The 16,689-nt window shown below is 41.5% G+C and overlaps 1 protein-coding gene across 8 annotated transcripts in view; it reads right to left on the bottom strand.

The window, feature by feature from the left end:
• The window catches only part of arvcfb (ARVCF delta catenin family member b), a 270,673-nt gene that overhangs the window by 179,386 nt on the left and 74,598 nt on the right, over nucleotides 1-16,689 (bottom strand). For all 8 annotated transcript variants that reach the window (XM_032578552.1, XM_032578548.1, XM_032578551.1 and 5 more), the window contains exon 2: nucleotides 15,290-15,377. The gene's annotated coding sequence lies outside the window, so the exon portion shown is untranslated. The remainder of the gene's footprint in view (nucleotides 1-15,289; nucleotides 15,378-16,689) is intronic.

The raw sequence follows: 16,689 nt of genomic DNA, 5'->3' as shown, positions 1-16,689 counted from the left end.
GGTCATAAGCTGCTGCAGTCCATCTGTTTCAAGGATCTATGTGTTGTCCATTCTGAAATGGTACTCCACACACCTTGATATTAAATCATTTGTAACACTGCAGCCATTTTATTACCTCAAATCAGTCTGCCAGTTTCTACGTATAAAGTTACATTATATTTCTCATTTGATCCTCCTATGACCTGTGTTTCAGTGTTCCTACAAGGTTGGTGGCATCAAGTGACTCATTTACTCTTTGATTAGGTTTAGTCTGAAAAATACTTGGAATCAGAATAATATTAAGCCTGGGATTGGACAAACTTCGTAAAGGTGAAGTGCATATGAAGCTGAAAAAGTTGGGCTTCATCTCTACCATATATTATGCATTCTAACTGTGAAACAGCACATCTATAATTTATAGCACTTTCTACATATCTGTAGGTTATAATTACTGTGGTATTTTCCTTGCAGAAATAAAAATAAATAAAAATATTTTTTTTTAAAATTAACAGCCTCAGACCAAAAAGCTGTAGGGGTTTCCTGAGACACGTACTTTGCAAAAATATGTTCCTTCTATATAAAGTTTGTTCTCCACCAACTTTTTTAACCAACTTACTACTAAAAGAAGTTAAACTCCTGGGCAGGAAAGTGGCTCGCTTCCCAGCTGGAGTGTTTGTACCTGCGGAGATGTGCAAGTTAACAACAGAGACATCACCGCAAACATCGTCACTGTGGCAGCGTTTACCGGCACCCCAGGCAGGAAGTGCTCATTTACAGGGAGGGAAGCAGGTTAATGAAACATTATTGATTTCCCCTCCTGCATCCCTGGAGATGAGCGAAAGCAACACCAAACACTCCCAAACTTCGTCTGCCTCCTCCGCTAACGGTCAGCCCGCTCGGTCGCAGCGCTGGGTCCGTGGGGACGGCTGAACAAGAGGAGGGTCTGTGTGAGCGCTTATGTCGTTAGTGGCGTTTGGCTGGAGAAGAAATGGAGGACGATGAATGCGATGGAGGGGACAGGGGGGAGCCGACAGCCCCGGCCCGACTCTGCTTCCTGCATGCGGATAAAGGCAACCTGTTGTTGCTGAAAATTACTGTCCTTTCACTGCAAACGCGCTCATTGTTACCAGGAATTTTTCACTCTCGTTTTTAGTGCAGATATCTCCTTACACTTGAAAATGAATAACCTTTCAGATACATAACCTTATCTGAAAAGTTATATAAGATGTACTTCCCAAATAACGTCAGCTTCTTTCCTTTCTTTTGTTTTAGAAACAGCCAGAAAGCAGTTTATTGGGCTTGTTGGTATGCGGATGGCACGTCTGGCAGAAATGACAGAGATAAATGACAGGGACCGACGCCGAGTCATGCTCCACCGCCCCTCCGTGTGTGGTCTGTCTGCAGCCAGAGGTCCTGCTGTGGGGCCATTCTGGGAATCGGCGAAGGGAGAAATCATCACCCATCACAAATCAGATCAAATCAGCCTCGGTCTAAAAAAAAAAAAACTTCACAATGTTACGTTTTCTTCCCCTGCATTGTAGGCTCAGAGAAATGAAACGGACAGCTGGAGACGGGTGATAAATTTAGACATCTGTTAACCAGACGCTCCCAGTTTGAGCACCTTGACCCCGCAGACTGAATCAATGCAACTACGTTTATGAAACCTGTAATTTGGACCAGCAGGTTCTCAGGATGGGAATGAGCGTAAAACAGCATCACCTACAGTAAAAACATGTGCCAAGTGCACTGGGTTGTTTCAGATGTCTTAATTTATTACAACAGTTTAATTCGTGTGGTTGAAAGTTTGAACTCTGAACACATTCCATTTTGAAATTTAATGTTTTCATCTGCTGACTGAACCTGGACGTAGATGAGCTGAAAGTGTTTTCTGTGGTACAGTGCAGCTACTGATCGTAAAGGATTGACTTTTTCTCACGATGTTGGGCTTGAGGGTCAAACACTTCCAGCAGAGGGTCTGGAGACAGATTTTGTTGGGGAAGTTGATGCATAAAGTTTCTCTGATGCTTTCAGGGGGCATTCACACCAGCCCTGTTCAGTCCACTTTAATCAAACTCTAGTTTGTTTGCCTAGATAGACCAGTTTGTTTGGGGAGGTGTGAATGTACAACCCTAACTCTGATGCAGAACCAAAAATACGATATATGGTCCACCTAAACCCTAGGTTTAGGTTTGGCTGAAGTGAACTCTGGTGGGGTTCGAATGCGTATGTGAATGCAAAGCAGACCGGAGACCGCTCCAAAGGGAGAAAGCGGACTATGGTGCAGGGTATTCTGGGTAAATACAACCAAAGCAAACATGTCTCTGAGGCCAACAGGAGAAATGTCTTGTAGTTTTTTTTTTGTTGCCAAAGACAGAGAAATCCTACAGCCACAAAAATCTGATACTCCATTCTTGTTTACATTTTGTGAAGAAGAAAGTTGCGCTTATGTCTTCAGAGGTTTTAGTATCATTTTCTTCAGTGGTTCTTGGTGCAGGTTTTTCAAAGGGTTGGGTTTTTGTTGACAGTGCAGTGTGAAACCAAACCACACAAGCTGAAAACGTAACAAATGTTGCAATTGTGTTCCCCCATCCTACAGTCTACCGGATTATCAGGTCTTAGAAAATTCCCCCCCTTAGAAAGCACTAAGAACTGGTTCCTTAGTTCTTGTTGGCGTTATGTGCACACCACTTATAAGTTGCTTATAACCTCATTTCTTGCTGCCTTACAAAATGCCATGTGTCAGTGTATTCTGTGCTGCAACAGCTAAAAAACAAAGGTTTCCTCCTCACTCTTCTTCTTCTTCTTCCTACATCTCATTTCCCAAACCCTCCTCTGTTCTTACACAGCCTTAATGATGGCATCATTCAGGCACCCAATGCTGCAGTGCTATATAATGGATCAGTTTTAAAGAAGCATACAGAATAAACACAGCACCAAAACAAGACTCATCGAGTAAGATTTAATAACCTTTGGTTAGTGATCACACCACGGCTGCAGAGCCTGAGAATCTGCGCTCAATAATTACTCGTACAGCTCGCCAAATCTAATATGAGAGAGCTTCCCAGTGCTGCGAACGCTGCGGTCCAACCGCGGTTGTTACTTTTGTTATTGCAGTTCATTGCATTCTGCCTCTGGGAGCAGATGGAATAAAATAGCATCGAAATAATTGATCATAGTGCTGCTAAAGCTAGAAAGCTCTGTACATCGGCTAAAGAAAACCTGCTCCCGTGTGCAAATTATGTCAAATTAATACTGCTGGATTTTTCTTTAGAGTTCTTTGGAAACCAATTTAGGTGTTCCTAAACACAAAACTCCACTTTTCTGCAGACGACTCTTGGCTGTTTGAACATGTCGACTGCTTTCAGGTCGTCCGTCCATTTTCTACGCCTTGGAAATTCCTTAAGACCAGTAAAACTTACGTGAATGTTTTTGGAGTGTTGAGAGGAACTCAGAGTCCCTGGAGAGAAATTAATATGCATGGAAAGAAGTTTCACAGTCCACACCGAAATGCCGCGGGGCTGGATTCAAACCTCGAGGCTCTCGCTGCCAAGCAACAGCGCCGCCATGCAGCCGCTTCTGTGGAAAATGGTAAGTCTGTTTGGATGGGGCTTCAAAGTCGGATAAAATGCGACTTCCGACTGCAGCCGTGTTGAACACTGTTAGATACAAGTCTGATTTAGTGTAACAATATGGGAGTGGCACAAAATAAATTTGTCGGGGTGTGAAAATGTCGTAATTGGGCCGTTGAGACTGCCATGAAAAGGTCAGATATGGCCAAAAAAAATAAAACATTTAATTCGGATTTGCCTCCTGCATGAGCAGAGCAATTTGGATGTCTGTATAAACATCAGACATTTAGGCTAAGTAGCAATATTCTAATCAGGATTTTGAATTTAACACAGAGCTTGTAATCCTCAATTTAAAAATGTCTTCGTTTTTCCAAAAATGTTGCCAAAATGTTTGATTTTTCTGATTTCTGCTACCAATTTTTCTAATAAATAACAATAAATATTATTCCCCTATGAACGGTGAACTTTACTCTGAGAACGGCTGACAATAAGGGGTTTGTGTTGGAATAGACATCATCCCACAAGACCTTTCTGTGTTCTAGACTCAATCAGATGCATGTCAGGAGGAGGTCAATATAAAATGAGCACTTCATTATAGACGATACGTGGGGGGGGACGCCTCCTGTCAGAGGTTTGAGCTTTTTTTGTAGCCGCTCCTCTAATCTGCCATCACCTCCTTCAACCAGCTTGTGCTGAGCTCCATGCCAAGGCTGGCGTCCTTGAATGCGTGACTCTAACAGGATGGAGGGGAGGAAAGAAGCAGAAACGAGCGGAGGAGGCGGGAGAGGAAGAGGAGAAGGGATGGGCAGAGAAATTATTCAAATCGCTGTTAGATTTGTAGCCCCGAAAAGGGTCCTCATTAGCATAACTTCAAAACCTTGGCGCTCCAGTCTTAATAATACACACGCTTTGAGTCTTCCTGTGAACCACCTCCCCGCTCTGTAATATTTCTGTTTTTCTGCCACGCGGTGCGGAGTTGCGTGGGAGAGAGAGCCAAGGACAGAGAGAGAGAGAGACAATCACCAACTTCCTCCCGTCTGTCTCCTGGGCTGAGGCGGCGGGACGTCCCAATCTCTGGTTTGTTTTGAACATAGCCTTGCTTCCTTATCGCAGAGGAAGAGGAGGCATCCCAATTAACATTCCGGCGCGGCGGCTTTTGCAGAACTGGAGACTTGGCCGCTCGCATCCTCATACGCTCGCAGCATGGACATGGCTCATTTAGAAACCCGTTGCTGTGAATATATAGGTACATATTTGTAAAATGTATGTAGAAATGTAAGCATGAAGTGATTAGATGCTAATAATTTAACCCGGAGGCCTATTCTTATATTAAAAAAAAACAAACATAAAATAAAATAATAAAAAAACAAAAACATGAAAACAGGACAAAGAACATTAAGAATGACTCAAAAAGTACTTTTGGTAACACTTTGAAACCAGTAACAACATTGCATGAAATAGTCATGCAGCAGGATGTTCGCTGAGCTGGGCAGGACAACACATATAAGAATAACAGTGTGGTATGGAACTAAATTTTTGCTTTTCCTGAGGAGAAAAAAAAAAAGAACAAATCATCAAAAGGCAGCGCACAGAACCAGTTTCAGACCATCTCCTCCCAGTCTGGATGTAGATTTCCCCGTCAATTAAAAGCACTAATCACTTAATATTAGAAAATACTGATTGCAACCCACATTGTAGATTTAATATTTACTAAATTATGGATTTTGTGCTTTCTTGCATCAAAAAAACCCAATCTGACAGGTCAGGTAATATACAATTATAAATAAGGATCCAAGATTTTCTCACAATTGTCAAGTTTTTGTTTGCACGTTTTGAAACGAAGTAATGAGAAAACAAGAAGGAAAAATGATCTTTTACTTACTGCAGCTAACTACTGTAGTTCATTATACAATATGAACTAGCTAAAGGCTAGGCTGGGGGGAATAAAAGACCAAAGTGGATTCTAGCGTCTTAAAATAAAACTGGTGTAAAAATAGTTTTGGTGTTTGGTACAAATATCTTCAAAGCCTTTGTTACGTTTGCATTCGATCTACAATATTTCCTGAGATAATTATTTACATCTAAACGATTTTGGGAAATGGTGGTAAGAGGTGGTGTTCCACCAATACTCTTCCTGAGGGAAACATGTACTACGATGGGACCCTCTTAAGCATTTGTGATCAGAGTAATTCTCTGAAAGTATTGAAGTTAACAAATGGACTGTTTATGTGTTTTCCATATTAACAGTCAACTGGTCAGTGAGCAATTTCACAGTCCACGGTGAAAAAAACCCTTAAAGATTCATAAAATAAAATTAGCAAAAAACACCAACAATGCTTTTCACACTGGACCCGATTTAAGATGCCAGATGTCCGTTTTGATCTTAATCCTTCTCTGAGTAGCTGTTTGCTTCAACAAGTCTGGGTTTAGATTCAATCACACCAACAAGGAAGTCATCTACTTCATAACTTGTGACAGAATCCCATTTCTATCCCTTTAATTATCAATAGTAAGTGCTGAATATGCATCAACAGGCTTTAGTGGTATGTACATATACAACTTTTGCGTGAAAGCTGCTTCAGTTTGGCTCTGTGGTTTTTCCTCTATCCAGATGCAGATGGTGAACCACAGCAGCACGGGCTTCACTGACAGATCTCAGACTGAAGCCATCAGAAAACAGACTACCAGCCTCTATAGATTCCTGCTTCTATCACTTAACATTACCACCTTTGATGGAGCGCAGAGCCCTGGTGGAATGCGTGCGGAAATCTGTGAGTGTTTGCTCCTGAAATAGTCAAGGGGCAAGACGTTTCAACTGTAGTCACAACAGGTCAAACACTACTGAACTTAAGGAGGCTGCAGTCTCTTATCTGACTGACCAGTCTTGCTTTGTCAACTTGTATGGAGGAGACGGAGAGAGGCTCCTGAGGAACAACGGCACTAACTGGCAAAGGACAAGCATGACCAATGACAAGGTGGCAGGAATACAAGCAGTAATTACAATGATCGTCTCGAACACGACTGGTTTTCATTTACTAAACAGAGATATTAGTGAGCTCAAAGAGTCTGATCTCTTTCACTCAAAGGCACTTCACAAATAGAGTGCTAAAAAAAAAAAAAACAGCGACTGTTGTACCTGTCTGGGTTCAGGACATCTGACGGTACATTTCCACATTTGGTGTACATCAGTACAAACATTTTTCCAAGCAGACAAAAATAACAAAATGTTCAGTTTGTGTGACATGTTACAGCATTCTGACAATGATCTGAGTCTGTAGGTTTTTGCTCATTTTTTTTTGTTTGTTTTGGGTTTGTCTGTGTGTCCAGTTAAACCGACTCTGGAAACAATTGTAGACAATAAAAAAAAAAAAGAAAAAAGAAAGAAAGTCTTCAGCTTGATGGAAGTTTCTGCAACTGCTAACGTCAAAATAAAATAAAACAAAACACGGACAAGCACAAGACAGCTGAGAGGCAATCAGCCAATAGCCCCCCCTCCCTTCCTTCATGGAGCTGGAAAAGAACAAAGCAATCCCATTAACAGAGAGGCACTTCCAATTTCCCTGCTTTGGAATTTGAACAGACAAGGCTTTTGGTCAGTGTTCTCGTTCATCAACTTTGTCATTTTCGTTCTAACGGGCGAAATGAAAACTGCCATATTAAAGCTGAATTAAGGTCTCTGAAGGGCTGTGGCTGTGATGGAGAATTCATTTAAAGTGAAGGCTGCGTAGTCAAAAAGGTCAAAGTCTAGAATAATGAATCTAACGGAAGTTATGCGGACAAAATGCCTCGGAAAAGTGTTCAGACTCTTTGAACTCGTCTTCTTTCGCCATGTTACAGTTTAAACAAGTTTAAAGGCACTTCATGTGATAGACATGGACAAAGTGTGGCGCGCATTACTATTCGTCTCCCTGAACAGAATAATTTGTAGAACCGTCTGTCGGAGGTAACAGCTGCAGATCCTCCCTCTCTCCCGGGAAGAAAAGCATCCCTACATTATGACGCTGCCACCGCCATGTTTCCACAATAGGGGTGGTGTGTTCAGGGTGATGTGAAGGGTCTGATAAAAAATGTAAAAAAAAGGCCAGAAAGTTCAATCTCAGTCACATCAAACCAGAGCACCTTGTTTCTTGCATGACCTTTGGGCTTGTTTTTTTTGTTTTAACGGTCAGATTTGAGGAGTGTGCAACTACTACTCGTTGTGTCTCTCTCACACACAGCTCCTTCAGACTAGCCAGCAGAAATTAGCGAACACCTGATGGAGCTGCGCGTCTACTGGGCCAAAACTGAGAAATACTTCTCAGTCCGACTGTCCTAAGAATGGGATAATGAGACACAATGTTGACGTCCAACAATGTCGGAATATCGGAAAGAGCAGGAGTTTCTTAAAGAGACAGAAGCCCGATTTCAAGATGTTAAATTTGAATTCAAATTTCTTTTAAGTTATGTTTGGCGTGTACAGCATTTTTATAGCAACTGAACAAACTCTAGGTACTTGATTGTGCTATAATATGTGACTTTGTGACTGGAAAATACACAATACGGCCCCTTTAAGAGGTTCCTCACACCAGATTTTATGTCGGGGAATCAAAGTAAAGCAGTGTGAATAAGTACGCATTTTCCTATGAGCACTTCTTAAGAAAATGCTCAGCTTCTTCATTTTTCCCCTTAGAGTTTGTGTTGCTCTACCGCGTACATTTCCAGTTGATGTTTTTCTGCTCTCAAGGAATAACTTGAAACACATAAAATAAATATTTTTTCTACAATCAGCAGTGCTGGTGGAGGCGAAAACACCGTACTCAAGAAGTAAATTTAAACAAGAGTTCCACAGTGGACTGTCCGGAGTGAACTGGAGGAGCCAAAGGCAGCACCAGCCTGCAGCGTGTGCAGACAAAAAGGCAAAACTGTTCAACGTCTGTTTGCAGCGCACCGAGCAGCAACAAAACCTCCCCGCTCAGCGAGGGGCGAGGCGTGAAGGACGCCCGGCCGTACACACCGCGCAGGAGATCCGTGGATTAGTCACGCTCGCCGACTCTCTGCCGATGCCGCTTCTCCGCTGCAGCACCACGGCGCATCCAAACGCAGACCGACTCTAAACCCAACACAGCGAGGGCATGATTGAACTCCCAACGCTGAACCGCACACAGGGGGAGCTCTGTGCTAGCAGCTAATTATATTAGTGACAAACACAGCAACCAGCATGTGTGGAGCGCGTAAGAAATGGTCGACGGAAATTAATCTAAACAGAAATCGGAATTTCTGGTTAAATAAAATGAAACAGAAATTGTAATTTTCTGTTTAAATTAAAATTTAAACATGCACTGTGCCACTTTGCTGCACGTGGCCATTCTTGGCGCCAAGTACAGCAACACCGTTTAATGTTTTATTTGCACAATGGACGATTTTACCACACATAGCTGCTTTGTCGTTATATTTTGTGTTACTTTGGGGTCATTGTGCTGCCGCAGTATGAAAACTGTTGGTGTAAATATAAGCTTTACACCAATCTCAGTCATGTCTGGACTCTCCAAACATAAGCTTTTACTCCAACCGCACCTCCAGCTCCACACTTCAGGTAAAAACATGAAATCCTCTAAGGTAGGGGTGTCAAACTCCAGTCCTCGAGGGCCGCAGTCCTGCAGTTTTTAGATGTGCCACAGGTACAAAACACTGGAATGAAATGGCTTAATTACCTCCTCCTTGTGTAGATCAGTTCTCCAGAGCCTTAATGACCTAATTATTCTGTTCAGGTGGTGCAGCAGAGGCACATCTAAAAGTTGCAGGACAGCGGCCCTCGAGGACTGGAGTTTGAAACCCCTGCTCTAAGGAGTCTGAAAAGCCACATTTTCCCCTGTTAGGTGCTTCCCTAAGATGAAATGCTGGAAGTGGTACGTCACACGAAAGGTTGGACTCATTGACGAATTCGATGCGGATGTGAAGACTTTGTCATTGCAACATGTAATTTCCTAAAACGATCGCACGTTCGGCTGAAGGACTGGAGCCGAAAGCCCATTTCGTTCTCCGTCTTATCCAATTCACGTTGACAGAGTGAGTGGAGAGAAAAAAAAAAAGAAAAAAAAAAAAGCTCGCCCTCTCTTGGTTTACATTAACTTAATAAAGTTCAGTAATATGTGTTCAATGCATGCAATTATAAGCGGTACCTTCGGGCTTTTTCTGGCACTAAATAAGCAAAAGAAATGAATGATAAACAGTATTTGTTTACTTTCTGAAGAAAACCAATGGGCGTAATGAGCACTGGGCCCTCAGGCAGAGTGACTTGCATTTCATTTTGGGCTTCATGAGGTAGTCATTTTTGGAACACCATATTGTTAAACAATAAGAAAGAAATTAAAAAGGGTTTTATACATCTTACGTGACCAACTCTGGTTTCTCTAAAAACCGTTGGAATCATAGCAACGCGTCTGTGTATATGGCAAACTCCTGCCAAGAATCTCCCCCCTCCGTACATTCAGAGCTAATGAGAAAGTTGTCTCGACATTTTTTCCAAACGCAATCATTTACATTTAGATGAGTTACATGGTCAGAGCTGATCTGGTTTAGAAAGTAGAGGGACATTAAAAAAAAGGAAAGAAGTCCTTTTCCTCACATTTTAGTGTTTTAAGTCAAACTAATTTTGATACCAGGCAAAAAATAACGTGGGTAAACAGTGATTCAATTTGTTAAGGGAACAAAGCTTTATCTGAAAAAAATAAAATAAAATGGCTCCCTTAAGTAAAATAGTTGGTTGGGCTATTCTTACCCCCAATAATTGCGATCACAATGAACCTTTTATGTCACTTAAGAGGAATTTTAGCCCAACTCTTCTTTGTCAAAACAGTAAGTGCGTCTCTTGTTTTCTTAAAGGTCCATTGGATCAGTGTGTGATGTGCTGACTCTTCAAACTGCTTCTTGTTTTTAGATAGGGTCTGTTAGTGCTACAGATCTGCATGTGGCCAGTAAAATTAAATCTAAACTTAAGGTATAAAACATGATTTAACAAGCTAGGCTGCCATGTTTTCGCATAGTCCCGTTGGTTCGGACAGCTCTTTCCTGTAGATATAAATATGAAACAATCCTTTAAAATCCGTATTTTGGATTTACTCAGGTTATCTGTATGTAAAATTTTAATTGACCTTATGATCTGAAACATTTAATTGTGACCAAATGAAAAAGGTAAAAAGAGAATAGATCTCGAAGGGAACAACAGTCTGTAGAAATCAGATTGAATGGGACGGATTAGGCTTCATAGTGGACACCAGTGTGGGACCTTTTTATTTTTACACTTAATTTCATTATAAAAGCCTTTATTCACGTGGGTGAACAGCAGAGACCGCCTGCTGTGTTCCTGCAGCCATTACTGATCGGTTTTCACAGGGATAACTTCTGTGCTGCTACAGGGCAGGCGACGCCATCAAGGCGCCTCTGCATGTTTTCTAAACCAGCATGTGGAGGTTCTTCGGACTTCACAAACGTAATGAGCTCCAATTCACAGCAACGTGTTTGCATTACTTCCCCACTGAAAATGCTTGTTATTCTTCCTTTGCTCACCATTTAAGTCATTTCCTCCACGTACGTTACACATGTCCTCGCAATTTCTGCCTTTTTCACTTCACAATTCCACTTTCTAACGTCATCATCTTTGCCCAGCATTAAAAATTGCTTTAACTCTCTTAAGCATTTGAGTCGGGCACAGAAACATTGTTCGCCTCCTGAGCAAGGTGGCCTCTTCATTTCCCATTTTCAGTTACATGAAACCCGAGAACGTGCGAGTTGAAATCCCCCGGCTCAGACCTCGAGGTCAAATTAGTTCTCACACTGTATGCTCACACGGTGACCGTCCACCATAATTGGCCCCTTGCCAGTAGATTAATAGGCATTCTCTTACTATTAAAAGGGTCTTTCCTAAGAGAGGCTTCAGAGAATTAATTAAACCAATGACATTTTGGAGAGCTAAAGAGTTCAGAACAAGCCGACCTTGATATTACAGGGAAGGCTTGTGGACGGATAACCGTTCTCCCAGTACGTAGACGCACTTAACCCACACTGCACCGCATTGTGCAGATTGTTACTGTTCAAACTGTTACAATTTGAAGACGATGACCCTAAAACAGGAATTCTGAGCAGGCAAAAATGTGGTCTCCTATTAAGCGTTACACAGAAAGGTCAAGGTCAGAATATGTAAGGAAAAAAAAAACAGATCTTATTACGATCAAACATCAAAAGTGAGCTAACAATTTCTACAACCAGCCCAGCAGTTGTTCTGTCGACGTGGCCAAAGGATAAATCGACCCCGAACCGACAACAGGAAGTCTGGATCTTAATTCCTTCCATCCGCTGTCTATCATGAAACACGTTGGATGCATCGTCTGCCTTTTAGAAAACTCAAAGTTTAAAGTGAAGGTCTATTATTACCAGTTTAAAAAAAAAAAAACAACACACAAAACTCATGTTTACAGCTGTAATGCTAATTCAGCTAATTGCTAAAGAATGAGATGCTGGAGAGAAACTTTTAAAGCAGTAAAACTTTATTTCAAAGCAACTTCTTTCTCATACACACAGTGTGTCATCTCCCCCGCGTCTAGTAAATAATGGCCACTTGTGGAATCTTTGTGCAGTTAAGAGCTACACAATGCGTCACACTGCAGTCAGCGGTGCAACTTCGCCTGCTTGGATGCAGGTGTTGAACAGCTCTGTTACGATCCCCTCACAGTCTGCTGGAAAACAATGTTTGTGGGTAATTCTTATTTTTACTTTCCTTCGTCTACACCGTGTTCCAAATTATTATGCAAGTGATGTTTTCTCAGATTTTCTTAAATGGTCAATGCAAATGATGGTCAGTATAATTTTCAAGTCATGAACTATTACAGTATAAATCAAATTTGACTGAACAAAGCTCCCCATGAGAACAGTATTTTTTTCAAAAATAAAAAACTCAAAATGCACTGTTCCAAATTATTATGCACAGCAGATTTTCTAAACATTTTATGGATTATAAAGAACTGCAAACGGTCATTCTTTGAATGTGCAGCATTAAGTGGTCACATGTACTAAAATCAAAAGCTATTTCAATCAAAAACATCTTAACAGACCAAGTTACATGTTAACATAGGACCTTCTTTAATATCACAGCACAATTCTTGATCCATTGAACTTGTGAGTTTGTGGAAAGTTTCTGCTTGAATTTCTTTGCAGGATATCAGAAAACCTTCCCAGAGCTGCTGTTCTGATATGAACTGCATTCCACCCTCAGATCTTCTGCTTGAGGAAACTCCAAAGGTTCTCAATAGGTCAGAGGTCAGAGGAGGATGGTGACCACACCATGAGTTTTTCCTCTTTTATGCCCATAGCAGCCAATGAAACAGTGGTATTCCTTGCAGCATGAGATGGTGCATTGTCATGCAGGAAGATGATTTTGCTACTGAAGGTTCGACTCTTCTTTTTGAACCATGAAAGAAAGTGATCAGTCAGAAAGTCCATCTACTTTGCTGAGGTCATTTTCACACCTCCAGGGTCTCTGAAGGGGCCGACCAATGATTCTTTCTCCATGATTTCAGCCCAAAGCATGACTCCACCACCTCCTTGCTGACGTCACAGCCGTGTTGGGACGTGGTGGCCGTCCACCACCAATTACTGAATCCATCTGGACCATCCAGGGTTGCACAGCAGTCATCAGTGAACAAGTCTGTTTGAAAATGACTCTTCATATACGGCTGGGCCCACTGCGACCGTTTCTGCTTGTGATCTCTGGTTAGGGGCCCAGTAGTAGGTTCATGCACCGCAAGCCTCTGGAGGATCCTCCACCTTGAGGTTCCAGAGGCTCCAGCAGCTTCAAATAATTGTTTGCTGCTTTGTAAGGGCATTTTAACAGCTGCTGTCTTAATCCGGTGAATTTGTCTAACAGAAACCTTCCTCATTTTGCCTTTATCTGTACAAACCCATCTTTGTTCTGAATCAGCCACAAATCTCTTCACAGTACGACAACGCTTCAGTTTTTGTTAAATATCTAATGTTTTCATACCGTGTCGTACGGTACTACACTATCTGATGATTTTCGTCAGCAGAAATTCTTTCTCTTTCCCATATTGCTTGAAACCTGTGGCCTGCTTAATAATGTGGAACATCCTTCTTAAGTAGATTTCCTTTAATTGAGCTCAGCAGACAAACTAATCAACCAGCTCTCTGAAATTAATTATAGTGATTCAAAGAGCCCTGACACACAATACCATCTATAAATTTAATAGCACAACAAAAAATTTTATTTTTATGACACTTAAGTCCAATTTGCATAATAATTTGGAACACGGTGTAAAACCTAGAGGCCATGATTCAAAAATTAAGGAGGACTGCTGGGGACATTGTGATTAAGGAAAAGAATAGACAAAGGATACAATGGGATCATGCCTATATTCAACAATAAATTCATAAATGCAAATGTTTCTAATATTGTGCTGATAAATAAGGTGTTTTGCAGCATAGATTGCAGTTTAGACAGGTTTTGGTAGGTCAAATCAGGGCCAAACTCGCCAGAAACACTTGGCCATCAGTTGGCAACTTGCTCCAATCTAAAGCAATCACAAAAAGAAGGATTTTGTAGCTTTTGTAGCTTAGACAAAACGTCAAAACAAACAAAAATGTGTTGCGGCAGTGGTGCAGATGAGAAGTGCAGTCTGTCGAGAAAAGCGAGGGATGAACCAATCATTAATTCAGTACCAATGACCAACCAGTACTCAAGGAGGTGGTTAAAAGCAGCTTCATATCCAATGCTAGTGCTGCTTCACGTCAACCCGTTTGTGCCCATTTTTATTTTTGCAAATCTTTAAATCTTGTCAGGTTTTAAAGTGTGTGTCTGATCTGAGGCCAGGAGGTAAATCCTGACTGAGGTGACGGGATGCAGCGCCGCTGATCCACCGCTCCTCCGAGAAAATCCAACACAGTTCTGCTCAACAGAAAGCACCAAACTAAAACGGACACGGTTTGGAGTTCAGTCGTGTCTTCTCTTGGTGCCAAAACTTGGGAATGATTTGTCTTAACTGTCAGGAATAAGATTAACCCCGGCAGAAAGGGAATAACAAACCTTTGTTAGTCGGAGTTCAGTAAATCAGTGGCTAAAGAGAAACATTGTGTCAAGGGATAGAAAAAGATGTCCATTCGTTTTACTTTCTCCCCCTACTTTTTATTTGACGACTATAAATAGGTATGTGTATGACTCCCTGGCAACCAGCATGAGAGTCTGAACTGTTTGTCTTTATCCCACTTCCCTAAAACAAGAACATCAGTAATTTGGAAAACAGTGAAAGGAAGGGGGAATCCAAAGAACCGCTTTAGAAACACAGCGCTCACGTACAGTTACCAAAGACAAGACATGTGGACAGGATGCGAAAGAGAAGTCCGTCTAATGCACAGCAATCTATTGTTTTAGTCTCACTTATTGTCAGAAGACAGATTACAGTATCACCTGCTGTCCCCATGACAGACTCGTTCCTACGCCCTTGAACAAAACTGTCAATCTTAGTCATTTTTTTCTTGATGAAATTACTGAATGACAAACAACAAATGAAACAAAATCCCAACATTTCCTATCTGAAGCTGAAAGTCTCCCACCCGACCCAGAGTCACAGCCATCAGAACCCAGTTTCATACAGTCAGAACCCAAGCAGGTCATCAGTCATTCAGTCCATTTTTTCAGTTTTATTTTACCTGCCTAAACGAATGACTTGAGAGGTTTAGCAAAAGGACGATCTTACCTTTGGTTGATGAGAACGACCCATGCAAATCTCAGAGCCGGTTGACATCTGTCCAAAGCAGGGTCACGACCTTCTTGAGATGCTGGTCCTGCAAAAACAAAAACATCTTTAAAAACATAGATTTTTTTTCCCTTTTTCTTTTTAAATTGTAGCCAGCAGAAGGAATAAATGTTAAAACTAGAAAAAATTTCCTAATGAATAAAGTATGTGCTTTATGCATGCAATGGGAAATGAATATTTTATTTGGTAAAAAGCTATTAAAGCTTTTCAGTTTAAATCTATATTACATCAACGGTAAGACGAGAGAAGGCGTCTCAGTTTGTCTAATTTCTGACAAACTAAGGATAAACGAGAAATCAATTGGAGGAGGAGCGCCGATGGTGAAGGCTGTTGATGGACTTAATAGCAGAAAAAAAGAGGAGGAAAAAAAACAGGAAAAAGAAGAGCAAACATCCGGAAACAGATCAGAAATCTAAACCTAAAGAAACTAGGAAGCTTTGATATTTTGGAGGTCTGGTTGTGACATGAAAAAAGTTGAGTGCAATCAACACGTTGAATGGCAGCAGAGTGGGGAGAAGACAATTGAGCTGGGGAGACAACAGGAGCCTGGGATAATTACAAATACCAGCAAAGACTAATTAAACAAAGCTAAATATATTAAAAAAAAATACAGTAATTATTCAAATTACTGGACCTCAAAACAAAGAATTCAGACAAAAACAATCCCAAAGGTCGTTGGACCGTGACATGGGAGGAAGCGTTTCAAAGTGTCTTTACTTTAAATGTGCAGACTGAATCTGCCAAACAAACGTCCCTCCATCCGCCTCTGCTGTGCAGATGGGTTGCATTAATCATAGCATCAACACTTCGACTCCTGCTGTGGTTAAGACGATGCGCCAGTATGGCAGAGGTTGACTGCATCGACCGCATTCTATCGGATTTATAATTTACAATCAACATAGACTGTCTCGGTGTGCCGCTGCACCTTTGGGTTGCACACCCGGAGTAAAAGAAAAGAAAGAAAGAAATAAACGAGATGGTGACAGACTGACAGAGATGAAGCGTGGCCTGCAGATAAGCAGGTGACGGATCTCTGCCTCTCCCCCTCGTCGCTCCGCACTCTGAGCTCCTCAAGCACGTCGACCATCTCTGCTGTTGTTCCACCTGATTGTTGCACTCTAGAATATTAACTAGATGTAAACTGAATACATTTGAACCCTTTGCAAAACAAAAAATTGTTTAAAAATTGATCACTCTAGGCCAGTGGTCCCCAACCCCCGGGCCGCGGACCGGTACCAGTCCGTGGACCAATTGGAACCGGGCCGCACAAGAAATAATTAAATATTTCCGTGTTATGTATTGAGTCTGGAGGATCTTTTATTTTGAAAATCCTTTAACCG

This window comes from Xiphophorus hellerii, chromosome 12, assembly GCF_003331165.1.
Source record: "Xiphophorus hellerii strain 12219 chromosome 12, Xiphophorus_hellerii-4.1, whole genome shotgun sequence".
Classification (NCBI taxonomy): Eukaryota; Metazoa; Chordata; class Actinopteri; order Cyprinodontiformes; family Poeciliidae; genus Xiphophorus; species Xiphophorus hellerii.
The sequence above is the reverse complement of the archived record's forward strand: the minus strand, read 5'-3'. Positions and strand labels throughout refer to the sequence as shown.